The sequence below is a fragment of the Mchenga conophoros genome, linkage group LG20, assembly GCF_057382185.1.
Source record: "Mchenga conophoros isolate Kocher_MC1m ecotype Shallow Benthic linkage group LG20, M_conophoros_male_GT1.1, whole genome shotgun sequence".
Classification (NCBI taxonomy): domain Eukaryota; kingdom Metazoa; phylum Chordata; class Actinopteri; order Cichliformes; family Cichlidae; genus Mchenga; species Mchenga conophoros.
Window position 1 is genome coordinate 12,533,301 of NC_140545.1, and position 16,513 is coordinate 12,549,813.

Genomic DNA, 16,513 nt, shown 5'->3' on the forward strand with positions numbered 1-16,513 from the left:
AACTTTAAAAGCTGCCCTTACTTTTTTCGACTTTACCCCTTATTTCAGTTTATATTCTTAAGGTTTATTTCTGCAATTGTTTACTATCTATCGGACCGTCAGCTACGTCACGACACACCCCTATATGGTACGGAGACAGCTGGAAACTCAGCACGAGACTGAAAAGCTTCTCGACCAATGGGAAAAGACACTATTCCAGAGTGGAGAGTTGTGATTGGACATCTGGGAGGGGGATTATATATATGTACAGATATGCCCGACTGCTAAACCATGTGGGGCGGGACTACGGAGAAGTGCTGTCCATCTATGTTGATACAGATCTGAAAAAAAAACTGGACTAACGGAGCGTCTGCCTACGTTGCTTTTCGCGTGGACTAATGTAAGTTATTTTAGACTTTCCCGTACCTTTGGGCGTGCCTCGCGCTGTCTGACGTGTTATAACACTTTTGTAGCATTATACTTAGGCCATTTACCCCCTCTCGTTTCGTTTAGCTTAAAACTGCTTTTCAAGCCGAGTGGTACACGCGCTTTTCAGGCCAGCAAAGTGGTGCTGCCGTTAACGTTAGCTGTTGTCATTGCTCTCTAGCGGTCTGCATTATTTTGACATGCAGCTGACACAAACAATGCGTCCAGTGAGGCTAGGTGTAATGCCATTGTAGAGAGGCCATTTTCACAGCCGTCCCGCTACTGTAACACAACAATTCCGTAATAAGCGTGGCGTGTGAAAATTAAAGGACACTTTGGCGGTGTGTGACCGCTGGTACCGCTGTTTTTCTTCTTTTTCTTTTACTACCCCGAGTCCGGTCCTCGATCAGGCTCAGCCCGCTTGTGTGTGAGGGAAAAGGAAAGGGGCAAAAAAAGAGTCTTTTTAATTATGTGTCAGTTGAATATGTACCGACACATTTACACGCCATGTAACCTCCGGTGGTATCGCAAATGCTCAGTTTGCTAGATTTTCTGGCTACACGTAAGCACTTGGTTGTCCTATTCGGGCAAACAAAACAGCGTTTAATGGCAAAGCGGCGTGGACGTGTTGCAAAGTTTAGTTTGAATGAAGTGTTGCATCATGTGTAACTACTGCTCCTCACACACGAGCCCGTGAAATGACTGTGGAAAAAAGTCCAAAGCCCCTTCCTCTGGACGTGTTTACCTCGAGCACGTCAGGTCGTTAAAATCGCCAGATTTATAGAATGACGTTTGGCGCTACAGTGTTTCCATGCACGAAATAACGGCACGTCAGCGGTAATGTTACCCAACTCCCACCTCTCCGACTGACCGTTAGACAGTCCTGCTTAATTCACTTGTCTTTTTTTTCTTTCTTTCTCTGTTTACAGTTTTTGTTTTATACAGAGGGCAAAGTTTTTCAACGCGGGGGGAAATTGTTCACCTTTAGCTCCACTAGTTACTCCACATTCTACATGTGTATGTTCGCCTCCCCTGCAGCCCAGCAGCAGGGCCAATGCGCAAATCCCTATCCTTTATTACACTGCATTAAAATGAACATGTGTTAGCCTGGCGTGCAAAACAGCAGGCGGATTATTGATGTGGCTTTAGACACATCAATAATTTACGGGGTTGCATACTTTCCTTCTCAGAGGTTGTCCGCCTCTGGTGCTGAGGAGACTGCAGGGAAAAGACAAAGGGACAGATTAGCATGGAGCCAAGGGGAGCAGAGTAGACATGCATAGACTTCAGTAAGGTGACATGTTGTCTGAGTCTGCTGTCCCATTCTATTTTATGTCTTAAATATGCATTAGCAGATACGAGCCACTAAAAGGTAAAAGCTACACCATCTAGTGATTAATTTCAGTGTTTGTTTTTCACAAAGTAAACTTTAACTATCCTGAAACCTGTGCGTCTTTCATTCTCAGTCCTTAGTGCCCATCATATCATTTGTGTTTCTTATGTGTTTCAATTTAATAACACACTGTTAGGCTTGCTTTAAATAAGAAGAGGTAAATGTTTTACTCACTGGAAGAGCAGGACATATTTCTTGGGATGTTTCCACCTGCGCAGAGAGTGGTTTCCTTGACTTAATTATTATTTGTTTATATAGCTGTTTTGCTTTATTTTTAGTGCTAAAGTCTCTGTACGTCTTTTCATGCCAAGGCAACCAGGGCATCAGAAAGTTAATGCTAAAATGAAGAAAATGAGCTGGTAATTTGTCATATTATGGTTTTGTTGCATTATTTGTACATCTGTTTTTTGGGGTTTTTTTTGCCTAGCTCTTCTGATCTTACCTGCTTGTTGGTCTCCTTTGTCCCGAGGAAAAACACAATGCTAGCCTGTGCAATGACATGATTTCTTGGCTGCTCACGCTCATATTGCCAGGAACGATTCATCTATCTATTTTCTTAACACCTTATCAAATTTAAGGTTGCAGGGTGCAACCTATACCATATACCTCTATCGACTCACATAGGGTGAGATGGTACACTTATCACAGGGTTTAGCAAAGATTCATCATGCACTTGATCAGTGTTCACTTTATTACACTTCTATGAGTATGGGAGAAGCTAGAAGTTGAGATGAATTTGAATAGAAGCAGAAACCGTAATTTCTGCCACTTTGCAGTTTTATTTATTTCATTTAAAGGATCCTACCTCCCATCTATTACCTTAGCGGGATACACAGAACCTTTCTTCTGTAATGAGGTGCTTAGTGGGGCACATTGTGCTTGAGAGGTTTGTACTCGCAGAGTTACAGGCAACTTGTAAAATGATAACAGATGCATAGAGTCTTCAAGGTGGAGAGTGCTGTTTTGAAATTCCCAGGAATATGAAATGCACATGTACATACATGTGCACATGCACACGTACTTGTTAGTGCGTGTTACATTTTTTTGTCTAACTTTATGCCGGTCAAGTCATCTGTGATTTGTGTACTAAAGTCTCGTGGCAATGCGGGCACAACCACTTTTCTTACATGTTGAAAGTGATCTTGGGTAAAAACATTGAAGATAAGATAAGCAGAGTCATTGCTCTGATGGGGATAGAAAATCAATCACTTTAAAAATGTAAAATTTTAGAGGGAAGGCTCATTATAAAATCTAAATAAAACCAAATCCCCTGGTTGAAATCAGTCCTATAAAAATCAGTTTTTAAGATCAGGGTATGTATTAGATGGTAACCCCATACCCTGGTTGTCAGCATTTTTCAATAACACTTGTTGATTGTTTAAGGGTTTTTTTTTTAGTGTTTTTTTTTTATTTGGCACGCTGCACACAAAAACTTTTGGGTCTGATTTGGAGAATTGGCTATTTGCTGGTGTGAGTTCAACTGAATACTTCTGTTCATCTCCTTATTGATTAAAACACCTGCAGAAGCAATAGTGTAAAAAGGAATCTTTAAGCTTGACAGAAATAGTGATTTGATTTATATGATGATATATATCAATATCAACTGGTGTGAAAAACATTACTGTGATTCAAGTATTTTGTAAGTGGAAAAGCATAAAACTATAGCAAACTATCACCACTGGTTTGACAGTTGCCGATCCCTGGTGCTGATGGATATCGACATCATCCATCGGCACAATCCTAGTAGAGATACAGAGACGAGGTTCTTCTTTTTAATCTTCTTGCTTCTCAGAGCGTTACAGCTTGAGTCAGTCATGGTCGCAAAAAAATAGTTTTCCTTGTTTACGCACTTGCATGTGCAGCAAAATTCATGCTGAAGAGCTTGCTACCATACAGGAGAGCAACAGTGCAACATCATCAGAAAAAAGGGGACAATGCAGAGCAGATCGAAATATCATGTCCTTCATTTTAGCCAATAGCAGTACCGATTAGCTCAACCACCATCATCAGATCAGGATGGGGTGTTGTCTTTGGGCTTAGAGAGATAAGCACTTGCTGGCCTTTACCACACATGAATGAATCAGGCTATTATTAGGTAGTATTTATAATACCGTCAAAGGTATGTGGACACAACTTTAAAGTATACTGACAGTAGCAGTGTTCTCATTCTTGTGTTTTAATTTGTCCATATATTGTTGTTAATGCTTTCAGTGTTTTCTCTCTGACCTTTTTCTGTTCAGTTAAAAAACTCAATACAACATCTTTTCTCTTTTTTCTTCTGCTGCTCTGGTGATCACACCAACCACTATCTCCTCAGTTTTTTGTTGTTTGTTTTTTAAAAAACAAACACATCACTCCCTGTGTGGCGAAGGTTTTCCCCCAAGGGAAAGGACTAAAAGACACTAGGTGTTTTGTAGTTTCAAAATTTTAAGCCTGCCAGCTGTTGGATTTCTGCTATGAATGATAAATCGGAAATTCAGTTGAGGAAAACAGATATTTTTCTGCTTCGTGGTGTTCACATGTAATAGATTTTCCTTTATTCCCATAGCCACATCTCCTCTCCACCTCCCTTTTTAATGCGAACATGCTCAACAGGGGCTAATAGATTCCTTATGAGAGGTAATTGTGTAGCCACAACATAAATGCAGGGGAGGTTCTGGTGTTGTGGTTAGTCTGATTAGGTCTTGTTTGAAGCCCTAAGGGATTTGGCGAGATAAACGTCAATAGCAGCTGACCTCACAGCCTAAGGTCACAGGCTACCATGCAAGTAGCGCTCACAGAGCTGCAACTTCTCTGGGTCCCACACTGAATGTTGGTAAACAGTGGCGTAGATCACAGGGTTTGTGCACTATGTTGTGGTCAAGTGCAACTTTGCATAACACTAATGGGGTTAGAGGTTCAATTTCCACAAGGCAAAAATGCTTGCACCACTGGAAATAAAAAGCTTTTTGGATAATAGATCTCCAGTCAAGAGACAAACAGTTCCTCTGTGCTCTTGCTGGAAATTCTTTTCTCAGGGATTTTAAAATGTTTTGTCAGGAGCCATTTTAATTTGATGTAGTTTTCAAGATTGCAGGGATGGTTGAATATTGGGTGAGGGTTTTTCGTCAGAGGTCACAGTAACCGAATATTGTTATCCATTTAACAGAAAAATTTGACTGCACGCTGCCATAGCGACAGATTAAAATTCTGGTGGTGGAGCTACTGTTAAATGAAATACTACTACTACTAATGATAATAATAATAACAGGACAGAATGAGTTGAAGTTAGAGCTTGCTAGGGCTAAATTAAAATCCCAATTACATTTTGGCTTGAATTGACTGAATGATTGTTCACTGACAACATTTGCAAATTTGTACTATAAATGTGTTGCTACTTTGTGTTATCTATCTGTCAAGGTGGGGTTTTTATAATAATAATAATGCATACTTTATTGATCCCCGTGGGGAAATTATTATTTTTTTATAAAAAAATAATAATGAAAACTGATAACAAGCTCTGGTACTTGCACCATCTGAGAGTCCATATTCAATTGGTGACATCTGTTTGCTTCCTTGGAAGAAATGTTAACCATGCTATCACGCTTCCTTATGAGGTGTGAAGTGTGGTAGTAGTGAGTTCATGAATGCATGCACTTTTTATATTTTTGCTATTGTCATTTAAAATAAATTGTAATGCTATTAAATCTGTGCTATTTTTTTTTATCACATTGTGCATCAAAATGATAGACAATGGCAAATCTAACACAATCTCTGTGTAATATATGATTGTGTTAGTGTTTGTGCACTCTGGCTTTAAACAAAACATTTATTACCGATTCTTGGTCTTGGACATTTTCCTTCAACCAGATCAATTTCAATTAAATTGAAAGTGGCCGTACCTTTGATGAATAGTTGGAAAATTTGCTGCGGTGATGAAATTACGTCTTCAGGTAAAGATCTAAGATCAGTCAATTTAACGTACAGCATCATCCACTTACCTGTTAGACTGATTTAAAATAAAACACGGGCTTGCATTTGTTTTAGCATGGCCTGCACAGTTTAATGTGCCCAGAGGACAACAGGAAACTAAAATCACTATTCTGTCTTTGCAGAGGTAGATTGGTGTTCAGGTGATTAAAAAGGTGCCAAAATAATAAGTAGCAAACACCCGATACAAGAAGCATATACTTATTGCAACATATAATTCTTTATACCTGTAAATATAAAAAGAGACAAATGTTTTATAAGCAACAGGTGAGTAAGGAGTGATGGAACTGAATTACTTGAGTGTGTTATGTCAGACATTGTACTGCTGTAGGATATTACAGAATTAATCCACACGTTTCTGTTTTCCTGCCCACCCCCGAGCATGGAACAGACTTTTAGAGGTTCTGCATCACATTTTGTGCTTTGAATGTTGATGAGAGTGATATATGTACAGATGGTATTGAAGCTGGCAGAAAAGCAGTCCATCAGCCATAGATTCAGTCTATGCAATGAAAACCTTGTCCACAGGCTGGCAAAAATAAGCCAGTCACAGTTTATTTCTACAGCTCATGCTGGAGGACAAGATACACACTCTTTAAAAGAAGGAATCAAATTGTGACTGTTTATCCTGAATTGCACAAATCATTAAGTGTCTTTGATTCATTTTAATTAAAGTCAGGCAGCCAAACTTAAAATGCAAAAGATATTTCTTAAAGCAGCAGAAAAGCTTTTTGTTACCATCGCTGCCACCTCTGTGGAAGATTAGACACACTTTCCATTGATTTAAACTTTGGGCTTTTTAATTAGAGTGATGTGAGACTTCACTTGGATGTGTTTTACAGCCACACTAAAAGCACGACTGGCTCATTACTGTAGTCACTCATTAAACCCAGGAGCACATGTGTTTCAGAGAGTGCATGAGAATATGGCGAACTGGACTGTTATTTAACAGAAGACACAGGGAGAGTGACGGACAGCTCTCAACACCAAGCCTTCAGTGCAGAGTGTTTTGAGTTGGACAAAAAAAGTTTTTGTAATTTTTTTGTAATTTGAATTAAAATGAAAGCAGCTATGTGTAGTTGGCAGCAAATTTGGAGTAAGGACTGGTCATCGATTAGTGTAATGTTATTTTGGCTTCAGCTGTCCCTCAAATGGGTAACATCATATCATTTTCATCATGTCAATATTTCATTTTAAAAGGATCGTAGAATTTCTGACTGTTGCAGAGAAATGTTGGAGGATGAAACTCTGAAATGAGATTCAGGCTTCTGTCTGTCCTACTGTGTCTGTCTACGGAGGCCCACTGTAAGGGGCTTTCACTGAGCTGCTAACCCTTCTTCTGAGCTCTTTTTTCCCCCCATTCTTATTTCCACTTTCCTTATGCTACCTTAGCACAGAGACAGAGAGACAAGCCCACTGAAGACGATTGGCTGTTGCTTAACGGGCCCCTTACAGAAGACTCCGCCCATCTCACCCTGTTTGTCCAATAATTAGTCATCCAGAAGGGCAGTGGATGACCAAGCAATCCACTGTATATGTGCACACAGGTTCTATGGTGGTCATTACTACTGGTGTAATTATGTCCTTCTTCTCACTACTTCTGCTTTCGTGCAGATTTTTTGACACGTGTACATAAGCGCTATACAAATACAGGCCATTTACCATTTACCATAATCACTTTGGATCCAGTGTAAATTTAAAACAACAGGCAGATGCCAGCAGAAAAAGCAAAGACAAAGCATATCTTGGCTCAGAGGCAGAGCACTTTTATTCTGTGTTTTTACACACAGTCACAGGGAAGCACACACTCTCTCACTATTATTTTCTCTTATTCAGAGTATTATATTATGGCCTGCAATAGTCAGTTAAGACTCTTTATAGTTGGATTTTGTTTTTACGCGTATTTTCTGTTTGTTTCTTTGCCATTCCAAATTGTTCAAGAGTTTCTAAAATAGTTTGAAATAGCAGCTTGTGAAATTCTGTGATGATTGATGTCAATGTTTACAATAAGTTCTTTTTTTTTTAAAAAAGCTAAAAAAAGTAAAAGCTATGAGATCAATACATTTCAACCTAAATATAAAACAGTAAAATAAGTTTTCTCTGATCTGTTTTTATGGCAGCTGAATTGAGAATGTTGTTACAGATGTATCCATTTAATGTCCATAATTATTCACCACAGTTAGTAGGATGACCTCTGCATCAGATGATAGAGGAATCCAAATGTTGTATTGATTTAGACAAATAGCGTTTCTTCCCACATTTTTCTTCTTACTGCACAGATTAATGTTTCTGTCCATCCGAAAAATCCTGAAGCCAGGTACGGTCACACTGTCGTTTAGGAAGTGTTAGTGTAGCAACTCCTCCATGAAACACATTGGAGTACACTCTGTAAGCTCTCTGGGTCTCAGTCACATCACTAAGCTCGTCCACATTATTGCTCAAAGAGCTCACATTGTTATGGTGATGGCTGGAGCCTCTTAACCCTCTCAGGCTCAAATTAAACTTTTTGTTGCTAATGCACAACCAAGTCCTGCAGTGGTACTTATGAGTAAAAAAAACCTCATAAAATATGTATGTGGGGTAATCAGGTTGTTAGTTTTTAACTGTTGCAAATCGGCAACGCCTGCCTTGAGAGGGTTAACTCTCCACTGAGCTCCAGCTCTGAAACTCTGTCCTTCTAAAGTGTTGTCAAAATCATTAATAAAATTGATATTTTTTTAAGGTGTCAGGAAAACAGTTTTTTTCCCCATCAAAGAATAAACTTTATAGTTAGAACTTTGTCTTGAATAATCAGACAATATAAACTGTGGCTTACATTAATACTTATAATATAATATAATATAATATAATATAATATAATATTATTTATTTTGAATTAAATGGGAGAAACAAACAGATTAAGAATGGATCTCGAAAAGGAGTTTTTCCTATGGTGGTGTTATGTTAATTAGTTCCACAGGTGGTAAGAGATTTTTATTTGCATACTTCTCCACTAGCAAATGCTTACAGGATGGGTTTAATTCAAAGCAGCTTTCCCTGTTTTTTTTTTTCTTTCTTTGTGTGTGTGTGTGTGTGTGTGTGTGTGTGTGTGTGTGTGTGTGTGTGCGTGCGCGCGTTTCGGTTTGTTTACAAAGTTGTCCTTAAGTCAGATTCCTGTTAGCAGTAAAATCTTAATATGTCTTTAAATGTGCTCTGTCACACTACATCATGCAGTCTCTGCCTTTTCTTCTGTCATTGTTTTTTTGTTGTTTCTTCTTTTGCCAGCGTTTTACAATTTTTTGTTTTTCTCTGCCCCGGTTTCTCTCTGTCCTGTTGCTATTTTCCATCACTTTTTTTTGCATCTTGTACCGTTTAAAGCTCTGTTTGCTTCTGCCAGTAGCTGGAGTTTGCTTGGGTCACATTTGTTTTAGTGCTACACTGATAGAGGCTTGTAGTATGCTCTCCAGAGAGTACAGTAGACTGCTGCGCAGACACTCTTGCCAGCCTCTTTCTCTAACATATGTATACTGTATTCTGCCATCACCAAATGATTTATTTTAGAAAATGATGCAACTTGAACTCTATAAAAGAAACTGAGATGTGTGTGTGTAGCCACTTAGATGCTGCTTTTATTACACTTGCCTTTGTTATTTAAATAAGTGTGCTCTATTTTAACCAAGTATTCTCTGAATATAGTACATTTTCAGTTGACAAGGTCTTACTGTTTCAAACATATAAATGAATCTTAAAATCCCTTTTTTGTCCCTAGTTTTGTGGTATTATAATTTTTTTTGAAGTTACTGGAATATTTTGTTGTTTTTGTTTACCCATTATGCTCTTTGGGCTGGGTAACAAAGTTGGATAGAAAACACAGCCATAGAAGTGTAGACGGGGTTAGTCGGCAGCAAACAGCAGGAGGTGTGTGAAGAAGTAAAAGATGGCTCAGGCCACCAAGGCTGTTCTCATGAAGCAAAGCCAATAGCGCCAGTAATTATAAAACTGCCTAAAATGCTGTCTTTGTAGACAGGCTTACTGGTGTGTGTTGTTTGGTGGCAGTTTTGTGACTCAAGTCAAATTACAAGGAAATAAAGTGTCATTACTTATTTCTTGCAGCTGTGATTGAGCATCGGCATAACTGCGCATTTTAAAAATGTAAAAAAACAAAATGCAAAAAGCACCACAAAGAATTTAATAATGCACATATCTTATATATCAGTTTCTTTCACTATTGTTTTATTTTCTGCTTTGTACCTCATACCCTGCTATTACTGAATTATCCCACACATGTCTGAAATGATGGCACTGTTATGATGTTTGGCAAGATCAGGAGTGGTAAGGGTTTACATTTAAAGCCAAAGAGAGAAAATTTCTACTCTAGGAAATAGAAATCTGAGGGAAGGCTACAATTATGTTCATATTTGCACTATGCTAACAGTAATATTTTTTATGAAGTAGAAAACCCTAAATCGAGCAGTCTGCTGATTCTGTCTACTTATTTGTCTCTTTGCTACGCATGCTGACAGATAACTAAAGCTTGTCAGCTACTGGTGTCAAAACTACCACCCTTTTCCTGCTTTTTCAAAATTAGTTAGTGCATATGGTTTGTGTCCCATACATTTATTTATTTTATTTTTATCTTTTGCACATTCTGAGCATTTAGCAAGATTTGGGTTGATGGATGACTATATTTTGGTGTCTGCCCGTTCATGATGTTTCCTGTGCTTGTGTGTGTTTGTGACTAGGGATGGGTATCGTTTAGGTTAGGATACCAGTACCAAAACCGGTACTTTTGAAACGGTGCCGGTGCTTAAACGGTGCTCGAACTGGTGCTTAAAGAATGGAGAACACAAAATTGGTCCAAAAACCTCTCATGTTCAGCTGTTTTTTTGTAAAAAGATAACAATTTTAACAAGTTTAACTGTTTTCCACTTTTTCTTTGGTCATTTTAGCCTTTTTGGCCAGGGTGAAGGGAGTACCTGCCATCAAACAAGAAGACAGCCGCATGTAACTACAACGGTGTTTGCGAGTTCACCTTACATGTATTAATTTAATAACGTGGTTAGCTTACACACGAACAACATTAAGCTACTCACCCAGAGAAGAACAGGTGCTGCTGCCATCATCATCCGTCATCATTTCTACTACACTGGCAGGGCTACGGGCCAGGACTCTCCTCTTCGGGTTTTTGGGGGATGTTGCTAACTTCGAATCGAATTTTAATCACGATTACGATCTGGGCTTTCAACGATCATTAAAAATGACTGAGCCGATTATTAGCCCCTCCCTCATTTATCCGCGACACCTTAAAGGCCGGTCCGTGAAAATATTGTCGGGCATAAACCGGTCCGTGGCGCAAAAAAGGTTGGAGACCGCTGATTAAGAGGACCCGAGGGAAGCTCGGAAAGCTAAGCAGAAGTTATTTGGAGAGGAGAGTGACTGCCGTTGGTTGAAAAGAGAGGTAAAAAAAACTTCAGTGGTGTTGCACACTTTTATATTATTTTTTAAAGTCATTATTCAATACATTGTTATTGTTAACCCTTTAAATCCGGTCAGAGCAGCACGCTCCGTTTTGTGTAACTATTTTTAAATCCCTGTAGAACCTGAACCTTGTAAGCTAGCGCAATAATTTGTTTTGCATATGAAACTTACATCTTATGCCATCAGCTTGTCCTCGGTCACGGTTTCCTTCCACATAAATTGCATAAAAAGCGCTTGCAGGAACAAAAACATAATATTCCAGAAACACGCTTTGCCGATCCGATCAGCTGTTCGTAACACTTCGCACATTGAAACAGACGTCACCGCTAACTATCACATGTCCGCCATTTCCTGCCCGAAACCGGAAGTGATGTCATTTTCGCGGAAAATGTAGTTTTTTTTTTACTTGTAGGCCTTTAAAGCCTATACTGGTCATGCTTGACTTTTCTGAATAGTTTCTGGGATGCTTAGAACTCGAATTGCACTGTTGGAAATAGTTTATTTTGATGCACCTGCTGTTTTCTTTGCAAATTTGCATCATAGGATTGTTTTTGTTTTTCCTGCAGTATATAAAAATTGCTGTATCTCCAAAATAAAACTATGAAGACACTCAAAATAAACTTTTTTGTATTTAAAGTTTTGAGGGATAAACCTCTTAAATTTCTCCAAGTAGAAATATATGTTAAAAAACAAAAACAATTTTCAATTTTTTTGTAGTTTATTGCACTTTTTTGCAATTAATGTAGTTACTATGGACTTAATGCATACATATTATTAAAATATGGGCTATAACAGTTGTATAGCAACTTGAAATGCTCCCACAAATGGCACTACAACATGTAAAAAAATAATATAAGCTCTGGCGGACTTGGTTCTATAGTAGGTCTTAAAGGGTTAAATAAATATCGTCAAATAATCGCGATCTCAATTTCAGTGAAAATAATCGTGATTATCATTTTTGCCATAATCGAGCAGCCCTAGCTATCGGCTTTTAACACAATGCTATACGTCGCCAGGTGTTTCATCAGATTTGAGGTGTCACCTCCTTTGCACAGTATCACCTTAAAGCACTTGTTGCAGGCTGCTGAGTTTGCATCTTTTGCTGTGAAGTACAGCCAGAATTTGACCGCTTCGGCTTGGGCATTTTTAATCTGTAGCTCTGCTCTAAAAGAGCGTATGTACTTGGGCCCGCCTACTATCCTTGGAAAAGTAAAATGGCTAGAACCCAAAGTGTATGACATCTCAGGGAAAAAAAAGCTGCTTTTCGGTCTAGTTACTACCGTTTATGTCAGAACTGGTGCCGTAATGGCACCGGATACCAGTACCCATCCCTATTTGTGACATACTTTAGTCTGAATCTATTTGGATGACGTTTATTTCAGTGTCGGCGGCTGTGGGCGTCTGCAAGATCCGACATTCCTGGATCTGGCAGCTGTGCCGAAGTTTGTGTGTGTGTGTTTGTGTGTATTCCGAGCTTGTGTTTCGCAAAGAAAATGCTCCTGTTTGATTTTGATTTTGTGTAGTAACCCCACACTTTCTCCACACCATGTACAATTCTCCCAGTTTTTTGTCACCTCCAGCTACTTCCCCATCACTGTTTTTCTCAGTCTCAGATTTTCCTTTCTCTCTGTTTTGCAGATTCACTTCCTGAGTGTGTGTGTGTGCATTTTAATGTGTTCTCACATTGCCATTATTGTGTCCTTTTGGTCAGCTTACACCATTTTCCGTTATGTAATATATTTACTGCACTAGATGGTTCCTTTTGTTTTCAACTTTGCTCAGTGGCCAGGTGCACCTAGCTACTTCAGATGGCCATTTTGGTCACTCTTTGTGCACACATCTACCAGGAAGTCATTTATACAAATTAGCTGTGTGAGGTCTAGTTTCAGGAAGGTCACTAAAACGGAAAAGCAATTGCCTGGAAGGAAGGATATTTTTAGTCATTGTGTAAAAAGTGATCAAACGATTCAGAGATTTTTCAACAAATGACAAAAAACAGTTTTTTGTTGGTTGAGGAAAAACAAATTATGAACTAATGAAGAAAATACATTAAAACAGCAGAAATCACATTAGGGAATTATAGTGCTGTGCAAATAAAGGGCTGTACAATAATTGTATTTGACCACTTCCAGAGAAATTTTTTTGTGTGTGTGTGTGTGTGTGTGTGTGTTTGTGTTTAGTCACTTGACCACTGAACGTTAAACCAGTGTTGTGTCTACACATAATGGACAACCTGGCAAAGATGCAGTCTTATCTTTAGTCATTCTTCTTAGTAGCCTGTAACAAAAACACACCAATTGTTTCCATTACATTAGTTCAGTTGAATCAAAAAAAAAAAAAAAAGATGCCAAATTACAGACAACTGAACTGAAAATCAGTGTTAACTAGAGATGGACCGATCCGATATTACGTATCGGTATCGGTCCGATACTGACCTAAATTACTGGATCGGATATCGGAGAAAAATAAAAAATGTAATCCGATCCATTAAATATCACGAAAGCACCTCGCAAAACTTGCAACACGCCGTAACTCACCTCAGAACGTCAGCAGTCGGAGCAGTATGCATCACGTGATAGAGCAGCTGTGGCATGCCGGACCTGTCGGTGGTCTGGATAGCATGTGGAGCTTCGCTAGCAACCCGGCATTTCATCTCCGACAAAGTTATCCCCGAGAGAAGTAAAGCAAGTGTGTAAGTCCATCTCTGAATGTTTGTAAAGCATTCCTGCGTTAAGCTTAACAAGCGACTGCCTCTCGCTCTCCTGCTGCTACTTCAATCGTGAAACTGATCAGCTGATCGGCTTTTCTGTCGCGAGTCCGTCTCTCTTGTTTGTTTTTGGCCCACTTTGCACCAGAAAGAGGAAACCAGCGGCTGAACAACAGCAGCACGTTTAAGCTTGATAAGCTGTTGTTAGAATGTATTTAATATTACTTTCTACTCCAGGATCTTTTTCTACGTAGCTGACGCTGGTAACTGTGCAGGGGCGGATCTAGCAAAGTTTAGCCAGGGGGGCCGATAGGGCATTAACAGGGAAAAGGGGGCACAAAGACATACTTTTCTTTCTTATTCTCATTTAAAATGTCGAGCTTTTAATAAATAATTATCTGACACCCAAAGTTTTAATTTGATGTAAAATGAATAGAAGTCAATTACTGTATATAGTGACTATTAAGTCTAATATATATACCCTAGTAAGCTATAGTACTTTTTCCTTTGGGAAGGTACCATCTGTGCAGTCTGCAATTTTGTTGAAGAAAGATGTTGAATCTATTTAATATTTCTTGAAAAATAATTGATTTCTGTGCATTTTTTTTTCACACTGCATCAAATTAAGGTTGATTACGTCGATTAAGCATCATGAGGTGGAGCGTGAGGGGTGGTTCCCTATTTTTTTATTTTTTTATTTTTGTTGTTGCTGGGAGTTGGAACCCTATTAGTTAGGTTGCTTAATATTTACGCTAAGTACTCTTTAAAATACCAGAATAGGGAGGATGGTGTAGGTCTAAGTTTATTAGATTGATCAGTATTGCTGAACTATGAAATATTTTTTTTGCATACAGGTATAACAGAATAGCTTTAGTGTAGTTGTTGTTTTAAACTTGAGTATGAACTTATACAAAATGCAGCAAGATATTTAAAAAACAGTTTTGTTGATTAAAAAACACTATATCGGATTCATATCGGTATCGGCAGATATCCAAATTTATGATATCGGTATCGGTATCGGACATAAAAAAGTGGTATCGTGCCATCTCTAGTGTTAACACATCCCATGGAGTACAGCAGTGAGTTTGCACAGCCGTCTGTGAAACATGGTGGAGGCTGTGTCATGGTGCATTTCAAAATTGATGGAGTTATGAACGCAGGAACGTGCCAGATTTTCCTCCACCATGCAATAATAACTGGAATTTGGTTGACAACAGTGGTGTTCAGCATGACAGTGATCCCAATCACACTGCCAATGCAGGAGGAAAAGCATGCCTGAATAGAAAAACATACAACCAAACACTATCAGTCATGGACTGGCCTCCTCAGAGCCTAGACCTCAACATTGAAGCAGTGAAAAACAGAGCAAAAGGAAAGCCATGAATTGTTTTCCCTGGCCCGGTCTCTCTTCAAACAGATGCAGCAGTGGGTTGATTGGCATGCATGATAGAGGCTGGACATTGTAAAGACGTGTTGGTGTCACAATGAAGAAGGAAAAAATGTATGTTCAGTAGTATTTAACAGTGACACATTGTGTTATTTTAGCATTTTGCTGTAGTTTTCTCCATCCATATTAGGTGAACAGAATAGCAACCTTTAATTATAGTAGCCCTTTAATTATGCACAGTTCTGAGTTTTATGCGATTCCAGTGTTATTCAGCATGGAGCATAAACAACCAGTGTGTTTTTTAACTATTGTGGCCAAACAGTGGAATGTTAGGTCGCCTGTCCTGAGTCCCACTTGCTGTAAACCAGAATGAAACCAAGTCCTAAAGCAGACACAGAGTAGAGTTCTGGTAGGGCATCACCAGGATGGGTTAGCACACTTCTGATGGGATGTATCATACAGAGTAAATTTATATCATTACTTATTTCACAAATGTTCTTTTTATTTGAAAAAAGTGTACTTAAGCAGCAAACATAAAATGCTGTTACAGAGGTTTGGACAGTGTTAACTCATTTTTATTGCTTTTTCCTAATGGATCATAAATTTCACAAAGATCCTGAGAGAGAAAATGAATGATACAGAGTGAGGGTTAGGTAGAGGCTTTCGCCCCCATCCTCCAGCCTCAGAGGCCTCTGGGCTGGCTGGGAGCCAGGGGCAGCCGGGAGGTGAGGTATTTTAATTCACCTTAGAAAGGAAATTGGAAAGGAAATTATTTGCACCACAGTGAGGCAGACAATGGAGGCAAGTTTTGTGATAGTGAGTATGCCACCAGGCAGTAGTTAGACCAGAAATGTTTCAGAAAACAGATTCAAGGTAACAAATACTACCAAATTATAGTGTTATGATTGAAGGGTGCAAAACAGAAGCATATGAAATTCCAGACATGTTATTATAACTCGTCCACTGAGTACAGAACAAAGCGTGTGGGCCATAACATACAAGGAATACAGTAGACATGCAGCAGAAAAGAAAAAATCTTAATTAAGGTGTAGGGCTGGGCCATATTATACCGTTCACGGTAATACCGGTATAATGTTAGGCAACGATAGGAAAATGAAATATCGCGATAGAATGGGAGTAAAACGCGCATGCGCAGTGCCTTTGTTTTCATACGCACATGGCCGATTGTTGAGTG

The 16,513-nt window shown here is 38.9% G+C and overlaps 1 protein-coding gene across 2 annotated transcripts in view; it reads left to right on the forward strand.

Annotated features, from left to right (window-relative positions):
- Positions 1–278: 278 nt before the first annotated feature.
- LOC146550483 (vitamin D3 receptor A) overlaps positions 279–16,513 on the forward strand; it is a 75,113-nt gene continuing 58,878 nt past the window's right edge. Inside the window, exon 1 of one of the 2 annotated variants that reach the window (XM_085260087.1) lies at positions 279–379. The gene's annotated coding sequence lies outside the window, so the exon portion shown is untranslated. The remainder of the gene's footprint in view (positions 380–16,513) is intronic. The other variant, XM_085260088.1, reaches the window with a different exon arrangement.